We start from the raw sequence: 16915 nt of genomic DNA, 5'->3' as shown, positions 1-16915 counted from the left end.
GGGTCCGTTTTCCTAGCCACTCTTCTGATGGGACTCAAACTCACAGTCTCTGGCTTAGGAGGGGATTCAAACCCACCATCTCCCAGCTGAAACCATACACCTGGTCTCAGGATTTAATAGAGAGGCAGGAGTTCCCATTGTGGCTCAGCGGTAACAAGCCCAACTAGTATCCATGAGGGTGCAGGTTCGATCCCTGGCCTCACTCGGTGGGCTAAGGATCCTGCATTGCCAGTGAGCTGTGGTGTAGGTCTCAGGCATGGCTCAGATCCTGTGTTGCTGTGACTGTGACACAGGCTGGTAACTGCAGCTCAGATTTGACCCCTAGCCTAGGAAATACCATATGCCGCAGGGACAGCCGTAAAAAGCAAAAAATAAAAATAAACAGTAAAGAAAGAGGCAAAGTGATCAGTAAAAAGTAGATTTATTGGGGTTCCCACTGTGGCGCAACGGGATCAGCAGCATCTCTGGAGCACTGGGACGCAGGTTTGATCCCCAGCCCAGCACAGTGGGTTAAAGGATCCAGCATTGCTGCACAACAGTGTAGGTCGAAAATGCGGCTCAGATCTGATCCCTGGCCCAGGAACTCCATATGCGACAGGGTGGTCAAAAAAGAAAAAAAAAAGAAGTAGATTCATTAATATCTTTTTGTAAAGAGGTTGCAGATGCAAGAGGATGGTCATGTCCCAGGTCTCAGAGAGGTTTTGGGATGGGTCACCAAGAGAAGGTCCTTGGCTTCACACAGGAAAGAATTCAAGAGTGAGCCATATTTAAGTGAAAGCAGAGTATACCTTCCATAAGAATGCAGTTTGTCTCTAAAGATGGAGAGTGGCCCTGGGAGAAAGGCACTCCACAGACAGGATATAGGCCCTCTCTGAAGGGGAGAGGCCCCAAAATATGGGGCAGTTAGTTTTTATAGGCTAGGTCATTTCATAGGCTAATGAGTGGGAGGATTATTCCAACTATTTTGGAGGAGGGTAGGCATTTCCAGAATCGGGCCACCACCCAATTTTTGCCCTTTTATGATCAGTTTCAGAACTGTCATGGCACCTTTGAGCGTGTCATTTCATGCTAATGTATTATGATGATCAGAAATGAGGTTCAAGTTCTATTGGAAGTTGAATCTTCACTATCTGGGGCCTAGTAACTTCTAACCAGTTTTTGTTGTATCCTTAATGGCTGTCATTCTTGTGAAGATTGTGTCCTGCCTTCTACCCTCCTGTCTCAACAGCGATTCCTTTAAGGATGGACCCAGGACCCTAACACGACTAGAAGTCCTCCCTGGGACTTTTTTTCTAGGGCACCTGGGGAAGACTCTCTGATTCTTGGAAGGAAGGAAATCTAGAGCTAATTACTTATGGCCACATAGGGAAGGTGATCAAAAATGAGAGAGAATGAGATAAGATCAACAATCAAAGAAAAGCAGAAACAAGTACAACTAAGAAATTGAAAACAACAACATTATTTCAGTTCCCTCTTCAAACCATACCTGAAGCCAGATATCCTTGAACTTTTCAGATACATGAACCAAAACTTTTTTTTTTCTTTTTACTAGAACTATTTTGGTTTACACTTCAGTCATTTGCAACCAAACGAGCTTTGAGTAATCACCCTAAAAACTTTTCACTCCTTTTAATGGACAATTTTCTAAGGACTACCATACCATGCATCATGTAACAAAAGTTGGCCACCTGGTAAATGGCCCCTATAATCCCTTTTCATTATTGAATTGAAACCTAGTAGTAGATTCCTCTTCTTTTAAAAAGGCAATAAAAGTCAATAGCTCCATACATTTCAGCCAAGGACTATGTTTATTAAAAACACAAAAGCAATGGCTAGAGATTATAATTATTGTCATTAATAATATGAATTATATTTATGTAATACTTTAATTTTTTACATATGTTTGTCACATGTGCCTTTTATTGGAACACATGAAAATCCAGCAAGGATAAATAGGCAAGAGTCCCCACTATAATGTATGTTGAACATGCACTGGTTATGAACATGGCATTCTCTTAGGTACCCAGATGACAAGAATATATTTGACTTCTTCTCTGCCTTCAAGAGGCTCAAAGTCCAGGAGTTGTAACACAATGAGAAACTACACCCAAGACAGCAAACACTAAGTAGCAAAATAACTGGTGTGTGATTTATACGTTTATATTCCATTTAGCACAACAACAATTTATGGAGCACCTATTCTGTGCCAGCCACATTATATCCTAGAGATGGGGAAATAGCAGTGATGAGCCATCTGTATTCCCTGCACTCAGGACATGGTCCCTGCCATGACACCTTATTAAGAGCTGTTAAAGGGGAAAAAAAGGAATAGGAATGAAAATAACTTTGTGGTTAAGTAATGTGATAGGTAAATCCTACAAGTTCTGAAAAAAGAGCAACCACAGAGGACGGGAAAGAGATGACTTCCTAGAGAAGTGACCAAGATACATCAAGAAAGAAAGAGAGAGAGAGGAAGAGAGCCAGAGAGGCAGGAAGAGAGACAGAGGAAGGAAGGAAGGAAGGAAGGAAGGAAGGAAGGAAGGAAGGAAGGAAAGGAGGGAGGAAGGAAAGGAGGGAGGAAGGAATCTAGGATTTAAAATATGAAAACTACTACCAATTTACAGGAAAATAAATGAGAGCGAAATATGTTAATAATACCACAAGGATGCAATCAGACAAACACAGAAATTGAGAAATTCTACAAGACATGAGAAATCTTCAAAAAATATAAAGGGCAAAGATGAACTGCTATAGATTTTTAAAGATTTAAAAGACATATTAGGGATGTGAATTATATCTCAGTATAAAAAATTATTTGGGGACAAAAGAGACAAATCACTAAAATACACTTTGTAGACTTTATCTGAGTTCCAATTTGAACAAACCAAAGAGGATGGTTAATAAATAATCCAATGCAAATTCTGTGAAGTTTGGGTCTGACTATCAATGGACTAAGAAAGGGCTGGCTGAGATGTGGAGGGTGATTTGAATGACTTTAGGAAGGGATATCGCATGTCTTGAGAACAGCTGATAGCAATGGAGCAATTGAAGAGTCACCAAGGTTAAGAGCTGAGCAAGGGGGTTGGAGATAGTTTTACCTTATTAAGAGCTGTTAAAGGAAAAAAATATTCAGACACTTACTAAAGAACAGTAATTGTAACTTTATTCTGGAGGACCGTTGGGATAGACGCAGGAACAACCGCAACGGGATTTTGCAGCAGAGGAAAGATATTGGGCCCAACTTAAAATGCAACAAGGAAAAGGTGGGGATTTATATCCAAGAAGCAGGATGTGTGTGTTGGGGTGTGTAAGGTGGTCAGTGGGTAGAAAATTTCTTAGAGTAGTATAATTCTTTGCTTCAACTGACCTAATGGGATTCTTGCTGAAGGCAGACTAAAGTAATCAGATATTTCCTAGGGGATGGCAGGGATAAAGAAGGTGATCAGATATCCGGAGGGTGGGGGATGCTGGCTAAACTGACCTGACAGCATTCTTTCTAAAACTGGTCCACGCAAATGGAAGTCCAGGCCTAGCTGGGAAGAGGATTCAGAGTAGACTGACCAAAGTTTAGTTAAGGAGAAATTCAAAGCAAAGAATTACCTTTGATAGGGAATATAGCTAGTACTTCAAATGAAGTATATTCTATTAAAATTTTTGAATCACTATATTGTACGCCTGAAACTAATAAAATACTATAAATCAACTGTACCTCAATTTTAATAATGAGAAATTTTTTTTTTTAATTTAAAAGAAGTGCCTTTTGGGAGTTCCCATTGTGGCGCAGTGGTTAACAAATCTGACTAGGAACCATGAGGTTGCAGGTTCGATCCCTGTCCTTGCTCAGTGGGTTAAGGATTTGGCGATGCCATGAGCTGTGGTGTAGGTTGCAGACGTGGCTTGGATCTGGCATTGCTGTGGCTATGCCATAGGCCGGAGGCTACAGCTCCAATTGGACCCCTAGCCTGGGAACCTCCACATGCCACGTGTGCGGCCCTAGAAAATACAAAAAGACAAATAAATAAATAAATAAATAAATAAATAAATAAATAAATAAAATGCCTTTTAGCATCTTTGCAATGCCAGGACACAGGTTCAATCCCTGTCCCATCCCTTGTTCTCTCCTGCATCCGGCATTCCCACAGCTTTGGTATAAATCGCAACTACAACTTGGATCTGATCCCTGTCCAGAGAACTCCATATGCCACTGGGCAGCCAAAAAAGAAAAAAAAAAAAAGTAAGTGCCTTTTGTAGCTCCTGAGTCCCAAAGCCAGACTATTGGCAGCAAGTGGCTGTCACCCTTTAGCCATTAAGGCAATGAAGGAAAAGTGGTTTGACCCTCATGTGGACTTTGACTCTAAACCCAATCCAGAGCAATTCGTGAAGGTCATACTTTCATCTTGTTCCAAGGTGTCTAAGATCATAGGAATTGAAGTATGAAGGAAAACACCAAACATTCCATAAGATAATATAGCAAAAAAAGGAGAATATACTCTCCAAAGTGGGTATTTCTGCTTCTCTGAATTCCTCTGAGCAGCTACCAAAGTGAGGTTACTGGCTTGTATGTAAAATATTTAAAATAGATTTATCTTCTTATAGGAAGGTAATAATTCTTTTAAATTAGAAAATGAAGATAAGTAAAAGGGAAAGAATTTTAAATACCTGCAATACCACTATCCAGAGATATTTGTAGCTAGATGTATATAAATATATACATACATGCATATATATATATGTTCTCAAGAAATATTCAGATCACACTGAATATACCACTTCATCACTTTCTTTTCCCTCTCATTGATTATAATGAGTTGCTTTCCTTGTCTGCAACATCGTTTTAATGTTATTAAAATATATTTTCCATTAAGTAAATTTACTCGACTTATTTTTCCAATCTCCATATGACTGGATCTTTAGGTCGTTTTCAACTTTTCAATATTATAGATAAAGGTACGTTTACTGCTATCCTAGTAACAAAATCTTTGCTCCCATTCACAATAACTGCCTAGAAATTGAATTGCTAGACCAAAAGCAGACATGATTTTGAATTTTTTCCAAGAGGGATCTTTCAGGAACATAAACCTCATTTTGTCTTTTTCCCTATTTTAAACCCTTTTCAGGATCCCTGTTGCTCCAGAATCAAGACCAGGCTCTTTAACACTGGATACCCAGCTCTCCCGAGTCCTGGATCCTCCTACCCTCTTCCACCTCCTCTGAGATAGCTCCCAGACTTGGATATTAAGTAGTTCCAGGGACCCCAAACTGCTGAAGCTCCTGGGATATGCCAAATTATTTCTCTCTGTCTGAAGCACCTTTCTCTTCCCCTTTCCCAACACATTTCTTTCACCTTTAAAACTCAAGCTCAGGGAATTCCCATTACAGTGCAGGGGAAACAAATCTGACTAGGAACAATGAGGTTGTGGCTTTGATCCCTGGCCCCACTCAGTGGGTTAGGGATCTGGCGTTGCCATGAGCTGTGGTGTAAATCGCAAATGTGGCTCAGATCTGGCGTAGGCCAGCAGCTGAAGCTCCAATTCAGCCCCTAGCCTGGGAACCTCCATATGCTGCGGGTGCAGCCCTAAAAAGACCAAAACAAAAAACAAAAACCAAAAAACCCTCAAGCTCAGGCGTTCCCATCATGGATCAGTGAAAACAAATCTGGCTAGCATCCAGGAGGATGCAGGTTCAATCCCTGGCCTCGCTCAGTGGGTTAAGGATCCAGAGTTGCCCTGAGCTGTGGTGTAGGTCGCACACACGGCTTGGATCTAGCAATGCTGTGTATAGGCCGGTGGCTACAGCTCTGATTCGACCCCTAGCTTGGGAATCTCCATATGCTGCAGGTTCGGCCCTAAAAAGACAAAAGACAAAAAAAATTTAAAAATAAAAATTAAACTCAAGCTCAGATGGTACATTCTTCAGGAAGCCTTGTTCTCTCCTGCCAGCCTTTGCCAGTTTCCCAGACTGGTTTAAGGGCCCCACCCTCAAATTCTCTAGATATATCATATGGAGGTTCCCAGGCTAGAGGTCTAATCAGAGCTACAGCTGCCGGCCTATGCCGGAGCCACAGCAACGCCAAGTCTGAGCCACGTCTGTCACCTACACCACAGCTCATGGCAACGCCAGATCCTTAACCCACTGAGCGAGGCCAGGGATTGAACCCACAACCTCATGGTTCCTAGTCGGATTTGTTTCCACCGTGCCACCATGGGAACTCCTGCTTAACTTTCTGTACACAACTCCTACCACACCTACATCCCTACTCCTGCCACCCTACCCCCACCACACACACACATCCAATGTACCCCTATTCTTGCTCAGACTGTGAGCTCCTGGAAGTCTGGGATCATGCCCACAATGGATGTTTAATAACTGTCTCTTGAATAAATGAATGAATTAGCCATCAAGTAAAGGAAAATATATTTTCTAACAAACTCACATTGTTCCTTTTTGTAATGATAGCGAGGCTACTGCAAATGAAAATAGAATTTTTAGTAGGTTTTCCACAGTATCCATTTGTACCTAGGCAAATAGTGGTTGAACAAAATAATTTCTTCTTCATCACAAATGCTCTGTCCTAGTCTGAACTGATTTATCAGAGCAGAATTTAGCCTGTATCCCAGTGGCACTGCTGATAAGGGGGCTGAGATCTCTTCATTAGAGCAACAAGCAGGCACGTTCAGACTTGCTAGTAGAAGATTTGGAAAAACATCATGCTGGAAAATAACCAAATGAATCATATTTAGCACTTATTAAAGGAACTAAAATCAGAAGCCGAAATAAGCCAAGATGCACACACATTTCCTGTCGTGACGGTTGCGGGGGTAAAGCTCAAGGGATTTGATTTTCCCAACCACGCTAACACAGAACATTGTCAGGCAGTTTTAAAAGACAAGGACTCATTTGTCAGGTTGCAGATGAAAATGTATTCATCTTTATTTCCCCCTAAAATCCAGTAAGGAGTAGGGACTCAATGCACTGCTATTGAATTGATTTGCCAAAGCAGTATGTTAAACTGCTGATCCCCAGAAGTCAAAGGTCAAGGAACTGGAAAAACAGAAAACTTCAGGCCTAGGGGCAAGTGAAGAAGGGGAGTCTCCAGGAAGAAACGTCTTAGCGATGAATTAGAATAGACCATAAAGGAATTAATACTTATCAAACACAAAGACCAGTGGTTGGCATATGACACAGCCACACAAGATTTCTGAAAAATAAGTATGATAAGTAAATTTTCCTTTCTTTATTCATTTAAAAAATACCTGTGTAATATTACTCTGTGCTACTCACATACTGAGAAAAACTAGTTGACTGATTCAGCTAAAGGTTTCCAAAGTTTGTTCAATTTGGGCAAAAATAGGGTTAAAATGCATGCTAATACTCTGACCTCCTTTTCTGCATCTGAGGGGCCCGCTGGCTGGTTTTGATCTCTGGCTCCACCACTTACTGTCTTGTGACCTTGCATAAGATGTATGTATAAGATACTAAATCACCCAAATTCTTAATTTCCTTATATGCGAAAATGGGGTAATGGAACCAAATTGGTGTTTGTAAGAATTGAATAAGGAAATCAGTATAATGCACGTTGCTTTACATTGCCTGGAACGCATCGGAACTATTGGTTAATTTTATATTATTAATAGTGTGAACTGTTGCTGTTGTTCTTATTCCCCTTTTGACCATAACTTAGATTAGGAATCCCCTGATTTTTTTTTTTTTTTTTTTTTTTTTTTTTTTTTTTTTTTTTGCTTTTTAGAGCCACACCTGCAGCACATGGAAGTTCCCAGGCTAGGGGGTTGAATGAGGGCTACACCTGCCGGCTTACACACAGCTCATGACAATGCTGAATGCTTAATCCACTGAGTGAGGCCAGGGACTGAACCCCAATCCTCATGGATACTAGTCAGGTTATTAACCCGATAAGCCACAACAGGAACTCCCTCTAATTTATTTTTGAGGCATAAAAGGAAACAGAACACTTTCTGTTTCTCATGTCAATTCTCTTTTGGTTTATTTTTTTAAGACCTTTTCTTGCAATTATGAAACATATTACACTTTGTAAAATTGCCTAAAAGATAAATGTGTTCTTATACAAATATGATCTTTGTTCCACTTAAAACTTCCTTCTTCAAAGAGGTAACCATTTTAAATTTATTTATTATTTATTTTTTTTCTTTTTTGGCTGCCTCCCTGACTCGGATCTGCCAGAGATCAGATTTGAGTCACAGTCATGGCCTAAGCTGCAACTGCAGCAACACCAGATCCTTAATCCACTGCTCAGGGCCAGGGATTGAACCTGCTTCCCAGTGCTCCGAAGACACTGCTGATCCCATTGTGCCACAGTGGGAACTTCAAAGTAACCATTTATTATGGTAATCATTTCTTCTTTTCTTCTGTTTTTTAACACCTAAATGTGCCACCCTAAGCAATATAGTTTATTTTTGCCTATTTTGAGGCTTTAGATAAAAGATGTATGTACAAGAATTTTCATTGCAATGTTCTTCATTATTTTGAAAAACTGAGTCCACGGCATAGGGGCTATACATAAATTATGATGCATTCTTACAGTTGAATTCTCTGCAAGTATTAAAAACAATGGGAATGAGCTCTATGAGCAAACACAGAAAGTGTCCAAAATAAAATTTACTTGAGAAAAACCACATCACAAATAATATATGTCAATTCTAATTTCATTTAAGAAACCACCTTTGCATGTCTGTGTGTGTGATGATGTATACAGATTAAATGATTAACAGCTATTATTAGAACTCAAAGAGGAATTATAAAGAAATTTCACTTTCATAATCACACATTTTTGTAATGTTTCGTAACAACATATACATACGGCTTTTGAAAGCAAGGGGGAAATGGTTATTTTTTTTTTTTATTTTGTAATTTGCCATTTCAGTCAGTAATTTGCCATTTCAGTCAGTAATAAATAAGGTCAAAGTTTCCAAAAAAAAAAAAATGAATTATAGATTTAACTCTTAGGATTCTCTTTAGTACTTGACATAGGATGTTCTTTTATCCACTCTTCCCAACTATTTCTACCACTAATCGAAAAGCCATGAAAATCAGACAGTGTAAAAAAGCTGAGTCTTAAGTGACTAAAGCATTTATTCCCTTTATCATAGCCCTCTTTTAAAAATTTCACAAATAATATATATTCATTTTAAAAAACTTGGAAAAGACTACAAAAAAAGAAAAAAAAATTATCTATATCTAAATTAACTATATTCAATCTCCTGGGATAGACCATGATATAAAATAATATTTTAAAAAAGAATATATATATATATGGTTGAGTCATTTTGCTATACAACAGAAATTGGCACAGCATTGTAAATCAACTATAATAAATTATCTATAATTGATCCAACAGAGAGAAATGCATTTAGTATTTTCTTGGGCAGCTGTCCGAACTTATTACTAATGTTACTACACACACACACACACACACACACACACACACACAGAGTTCTCTTCTTTTGTAACCAATTTTTCTTTTTTCCTTTTTTTTTTTTTTTTTTTGTCTTTCCTAGGGCCGCATCCACAGCATATGGAGGTTCCCAAGCTAGGGGTCTAATTGGAGCTGTAGCTGCCGGCCTATGCCAGAGCCACAGCAACGCCAGATCCGTGCTGTGTCTATGACCTACACCATAGCTCATGGCAACACCAAATCCTTAACCCACTGAGCGAAACCAGGGATCAAACCCGCAACCTCATGGTTCCTAGTGGGATTCGTTAACCACTGAGCCACGACAGGAACTCCCAATTTTTCTTTATATCAAAAATTTTGAACAGCTTTTCTTATTAAAAATATACTTGGAGTTCTCCTGCGGCACAGTGGGTTAAGGATCTGGTATTGTCGCTGCAGTGGCTGGAGTCACCGCTGTGGCACAAGTTGGATCCCTGGCCCAAGAACATCCATATGCCGTAGGCACAGCCAAAAAATAAAATAAAAATTAAAGTATACTCATCATAATGATTAGGCCTATACATTACTCCATTACATCAAGAGTATTTAAAGAGGTTATGAATAACTCCTGGATTTAGAAGTAAATTTTTATTGGGTTTGCAAGTACCCAAAATGTTTATGAGAAACTGTATGCACAATGTGTTCACGTTTTTCTAGAAAGGGATCCTGTATTCCTTCTCAGTTTCTCCAAGGATCAAGTGATAATTAAAGAAGGGGGGGGGGAGTTGTGTCACTGTATGATATAGCTGTAAAGAGATGGCATGATGTCTAGTCAATTTCTTCTTAATCATTTAGTTTGTATGCAGTTTTTACTGTTACAAGCAGTGCTGTAAGTAAATTTAGGAGTATTCAATTTTACAGTCCAGAAAAATATGAAAGGCACCAAGTACTGCAATATTATTTTATCCTTGTGTTGAAAATCAGGTGAATGTGTTGTAGTTCAAACATCTGCACAGAAAGCATTCTCTTAGAGTCATCAAAGAAGAGATTAGAAACCCCTGGACACTGAAACCCCATGAGCTCAATTACATAAAGCCTATTTTTGGCTGCCAAACTAAGACAGTGATAAGCAGAAGAAAAGCAGAAAATTCAGATGTAAAATGAGGGAGGCAAAGATAGGAACAGGATGGGGGGAGAAAAGGAAATTAGTGCAGTGGACATCAGATTTTAATGGAGTCAGCCTCCCTTCCTTCTTTCCTTCTTTTCTTAAGAGCATCTCCCTTTCGGGAACTGCCCACCTCCATCACAGGTGGTATTGGTACAGCTGTCAATCAATAGGATCCACTCCCTCTGGTCAGAGAGTGAACTGATGACCCAAGCTAGGCCAAAACGCTTCTCTCGCCCTGAAAGCTGAATCTCCTACAGAAATCCCCAGAGGGAAGACCATTGGAGCTGAGTCATCCAACAGCAGCACCCTGCAAAATCAACTTATAACTTCCTTCTGCAGAAGATCCCCTAAGGGCTCCTGGTTTCTGCCCTTCCCCAGACACAAATGTTCAACACTTCCTTCTAGTCTCTAAGCCTCACAAGATTTTTCCAATTAATTCCTTCTTTTTGCTGTAGTTAATGAGAGTCAGTGTCTGTTGTTTGCAAAAACAACAAAGCAAGTCCCAGTACAGTTAGAATTAGACTGATAGTATAGTGAGAACATATGGTCGACCCCTCAATTTTTGTTGTTGTTTAAACACACAACACACACACACAGGCACAGGCCCAATAATGCCAAAATATCTGGCTAAGGTCTCACAACTCTTGGTGAGAGAGGCAGGACCAGACACAGATCTCTCTTCAATAAAATATAAAATCTTAAGGACAGAAATAGTGTCATTTCATGGGGAGCACCCTGCCCCTAAAACAGTGAGGGACACAGCCTAGGTGCCCCTCATTCAATGAATGGTTGCTATTAATGTTGTATAGTTCTTGTTTTCATTTCCTGATTTTTAAAAAAGGAGAGGTGTCCAAGATACACTGTTAAATTAAAAAAGCACTTTGCAAAATGCTATGCATCGTGTGATCCTCTTTTTGTAATCTTAAAATGTACTGTAATATTTATAATTGCATTGTGTAAGAAGTGATCTGGAATTAGGTTCTCCATCCTACCTTTTAAGAGTGGTTATCTCAGAGTTCCTGCTGTGGCATAGCATAAATGAATCTGACTAGGAACCATGACGTTGCAGGTTCAATCCCTGGCCTGGCTCAGTGACTTAAGGATCTAGGGTTGCCATGAGCTGTGGTTGTAGGTTGCAGACCTGGCTCAGATCCTGTGTTGCTATGGCTGTAGCTTTGATTTGACCCCTAGCCTGGGAACCTCCATATGCCGCAGGTGTGGCCCTAAAAAGCACATACACACAAAAAAGAGTGGTTATCTCTGGCAGAAGAAAAGAAATAGAAATAAGCAAGTTTTTAAATATTGCAGTGTCATCTGAATTTTTTTTTACTGTTTAAATATATCCACTTTTGTGATTAGAAAATAATTATTTCACTGAAGGAAAGGGAATGAGGAAAAAGAATGAGAGGAAAGAGGATGAAAAAGACATTAAGATAAGAAGGAAGGGAATGCAGGGGTACAGAAAGGGATGAGAAGGTCGAAGAGCAGTGACACTCCTCATGGAGCCCTGCCATGGATTCCCTGGTAATCATCAGGACTGTTCACCAATATTCAATATTCCTGCTTCTGGGTATGTGGAAAGATAGAACTTCCCACACCCCTGATGTTAGACCTGGCCATGCGTCTTGCTTTGGCCAAAGAAATGTGAATGGAAGCAAGTCATATTACATCCAAGCAGGAGCCTTTAAGGGTCAGTGTGTCACATTCTCCTCCCTTATCTACAGCAGATCTGTGTCTGGTCCTGCCTTTCTCAGTAGACAGTAGAGACTCCTTATGGCCTGGGTCCCTGAGTGAGGATGACAGAACATAGCCTCTCCTCAACCCCAACCCATGGTGGAAATGGAGCCTAAGTGAGAAATAAAGCTGTACTAAAGCCACTGAGATTTAGGGACATCTATTTTTATAACCTCAGCATATCATGGGGTAGATCTACCCCAGGGCTGGAGGATATAACATTGTCTGATAAGTTCTCAGCTATGGACTGAATGTTATTCAGTTCAGAGCAGAGAAGGATTCTCTCAAATTCATATGCTAATACCCCCCAGCTCAAATTCATATGCTGATACCCTACCTCTGTACAGAGGGAGGTATGTTTGAGATGGGGTCTTTGGGAGGTAATTAGGTTTAGGTGAGGTTATGAAGTTGGGGACCTTATGGTGGGATTAGTGCCCTTCTGAGAAGAGACAGAACCCTCTGTCTACCTCTTTCCATTGTATGAGGACACAGCAAGAAGGTGGCCATCTGCAAGCCAGGAAGAGAGTCCTCATCAGAACCCAACCATGCTGGCACCCTGATCTTAGACTTCCCAGCCTCCTCCAGAACTATAAGAAACAACTTTCTCTTGTTTAAGCCATCCATGTATGGTATTTTGTTATGGCAGCCCAAGCTGAGTGTTATAATCTCCTACAGAAAATCAAGGCTTGTGTCAGTGTTAACTGAAAAGCCCAGGACCATTTTTCTAGCATTGTTCACGCTACTCTCTCCTTCACCACTGCCACATCCACCCCATTTTGCTCAGTTTATACAATTCTATTAGAAGTTACCTGAGTATTTCATGATGCTAAGGCAATATTTTTCACTCCCTTTGGTATGAAATCAGCCCTTTTTTCCTCTAAGAAACTTCTTGGACTACTCCATCCACTCAAATAAAGTCTAATCTAGATCTCCTTTCTAAGGGGTCTGGTCCCATCCAGAGTTTGTTATTTTACAGATTTATTCTATTTTTTAAATTTTGGTTTGGTTAGTTTTGAAGGAATTTTTTTCCAGTTTTTAGAATTTTTTAAAATTTGGGGATAATTGTACACTTATAGAAAGTTGCAACAACTTTCCTAACCCATTCACCTAGCTTCCCCTTATGTTAACATATGCACTTCTGAAAACTAAAAAGCTAATGTTGTTACAATACCATTGATTAAACCATAGACTTCATTCAGATTTTCCCAATTTTCCTACTCATGTCTTTGTTCTGTTCCAGGATTTAATCTAGGAAAACACATTGCATTTATTCACCAAATATGCTTTATCTCCTAAAATCTATAAGAGTTTCTGTCTTTTTTTTTAAGTCTTTAAAGCTTCTGGAGAGTGCTGGTCAGATATTTTGTAGAATGTCCCTCAAGTTGGATTTATCTGCCATTTTCTCAGAACTAGTCTGGAATTACGGATTGGGGGGAAGAATACCACAAGGTAAGATAAACTTCTCATCACATCAAATCAGGAGTGTGTAATATCAACATGACTTACTGTTAGTGATGTTAAATTAACCCTGACTGCTTGGTTAAGATGATGTCTACCATATTTCTCCACAGTATTAGTTACTCTTTTTCCTTTCCATATTTTTTTCTTTGGTAGAGTCACCAAATCCAGCATACCCTGCAGAGGAGGACAATTAAGGTCCACTTCCCATCTTGGAAATCAATCTCTCTCTCTTTCAGCTGCTGAGGGAGTCAGCTGCTATGTCCAATAAGCAACCCAGTGGAGAGGGTCATACGCCAAGGAGCAGAACCCTCCCACTAACAGCCACGTGAATGAGTTTGGAAGTTCATTCTCCAGCCCCAACTGACCTGTTGACTGTACACTCCTGAGAGATCCTGAGTTACACATTCCCAGCTAAGCCAGTCTCAGATTCCTGAACCTAGAAACTATATGAGCTAATATATGTTGGTCCTTTGGGGTGATTTGTTGTACAGTAAGAGATAATGAATCCACCAGGCAATACTTTCACCTCTTTTTCTGTGACTTTTCTCTCTCCATATCTTTTTTTTTCCTTTCCTCTCTTTTCATGTAATTCCTCAACTTCAGGCCCTTGGCTGAAATGGCTACTTACATCTTCCTAGGTAATATCTCCTTGGTTCAAGGCACCAGACAACCCTAAATAGCAGCCTTTCAGTGGTACATTCCACAGTTAAAGAAAATGATTGACTCTCAATAGGTCATGTGACTGACCCCTCTGGTCCAATTAATGTGGATAAAGTCAAGTCATAGAAACTTGGCTGCCTGGGGTCCAATCCTTTGTGTGTCTGGAGAAAGGCAATTTTCAGAAGAAGAAGGTTAACAGGGGCCTGGTAGCCATGCCACCAGCATCCAATTCTACATGCCTCACCCACTCAAGGAGTGAAAGATAAGACATAAATTTTCAGCTGGACCCCATATTTAGGAACTGATGTTGAGATGGGAAGTATGGTAAGTTGATCCTCCTCAAGATCTTTCACAACAGGCTACACCTACATCCATATGGCTGGACTGATTCCACCCAGAAATTGCAGGTAGGATAATATTTTTTTTACAAACAATAGGTGACCTCACAGACAAATGTGTGAAATGTAACATATTATGTTACAAACAATGGAGTCCATGGCTCTGTCATCCCAGTCTCTGTGGACATCCTGGGATATTTTCAGCCCAACACTCAGTAAGTCTTTGGTCTGTTAGTCAGTAAGGTGATAGCTCTTACAAGGATTGGTTTAAAATTAAATATACTGTGGGTGAACTCCTTGAGGCAAAGCGTGAACAAAGAAACAAGTGTCAGGATGAATTAATACTAGGCTTGGAAGGAGTTCCCTCAGGGTTTTCAGATGTTGAAGAAGGAGTTCTCTAGGGTTTCCAGATGTTGTAGTTCACCCTACTGGTTGGTGTCCAGCAACAGATGGATGTCAATGGCCAGTCCTGTTGAAATCTACCACTCTGCGTGGAGGTAATGGAAATGGCAAAGTAACAGTATACAAGTAGATACAATTTCTGACATTTAACCTAAAATTAGCTCTTACAATGTAAGAACTGCCTGAGGTTTTCAATTGCTTTGAGACTATAATCTAGATGCAGTTAATACACATGCATGTATCAAAAAATGGGAAAACAAAATAACATACCCAAAATTCAGAATCCATCACGAACATAGATCATGTGCAAACATTTATTTCAATGCTATTTAAAATATCCTTGAAACTGGAGTTCCCATCATGGCTCAGTGGTTAATGAATTCAACTAGGAACCATGAGGTTGCAGGTTCGATCCCTGGCCTTGCTCAGTGGGTTAAGGATCCGGCGTTGCCATGAGCTGTGGTGTAGGCTGCAGATTTGGCTCAGATCCCACAGCTGTGGTTCTGGTGTAGGCTGGTGGCTACAGCTCCGATTCGACCCCTAGCCTGGGAACCTCCATATGCCGTGGGAGTGGCCCAAGAAATGGCAAAAAAAGACCAAAAAATAAAAAAATAAAATAAAAAATAAAATATCCTTGAAACAACTATACGTCAATAATTTTAAAAACTTTTTTAATTAAGAAAAGAAAATATCCAGGATTTCCTGCTGTGGTGCAGTGGAAACGAATCCGACTGGTATCCATAAGGATGCAGGCTTGATCCCTGGCCTCGCTCAGTGGGTTGAGGATACAGCAACAGGGAATCTGGCATTGCCATGAGCTGTGGCATAGATTGGCAGCTGCAGCTCTGATTCAACCCCTAGCCTGGGAACTTCCATATGCCGCAGGTGCGGCCCTAAAAAAAAAAAAAAAGACAAGACAAGAAAATATCCTTAAGATTAAGGATACAAAATGAATCCCTTTCAAGTGCAAAGTTATCTTGTTCAATCCACAGCCAGCCCCTGCTAATCATTGCCTCCAGATCTGGTAGAGAAAGCTGATCATATCAATAATCAAGATTTGCTAAAACAAAACCCAAAAAGAAAAAAATCTTCTGAGTCATCAGGTTGTAGCTGGAGAACATTAGACACAATCTGCAGAGTTCTATGTGTTTAAAAATATCCTTTTCGCTTTTAAGCTTGTTCTCTAGAATTTGACTGTAGAATTCCAGCACTCCTCCTCTTATAGCTCTGATCTGTAGAGATAGAATTGCACCCCAAGCAGAGGCAATAATACATGTCTATCATAAGAATAATGCTTTTACCACCCACAGAAGGGGGACACTCAGGAGACATCGTAGATGACACTGAGTAGCTCATGTGTTTTGGCCCTTGTTGGTCCTGTGCCTTTTTGCCCTCAGCTCCATTCCTTAGGGAACCTCATTCCTCAGGCTCTGTTGCTCTCTGGCTTCCAGGCAGTTAGGCCAATGGGAGGCACCAGTGCAAGACAGAAGGACAAGAGGAGGGCAGACACTGCAGCCCTCCCCTCTGCTCTGCCTCACAGGGTACCTCTGACATGGCTGCATCTCCTCGTAGCTTCCTTTCTTCAGGAAACTCCTCCCTTCCAGATCCCTCTTTCTACCTGGCAGCCTTTTATGTCCCAGCTTCCAGCCTATGGCTCCCAATACCGAGTTTTGGTAACTTAGACCAAATAACTTATGTGGAAACCTTCTCTCTCCTAGAGACTGGTACTTTCATCCCACTGTT

This window comes from Sus scrofa, chromosome 13 (assembly GCF_000003025.6).
Source record: "Sus scrofa isolate TJ Tabasco breed Duroc chromosome 13, Sscrofa11.1, whole genome shotgun sequence".
Taxonomy (NCBI): Eukaryota; Metazoa; Chordata; class Mammalia; order Artiodactyla; family Suidae; genus Sus; species Sus scrofa.
Note: the sequence above shows the minus strand (reverse complement) of the source record.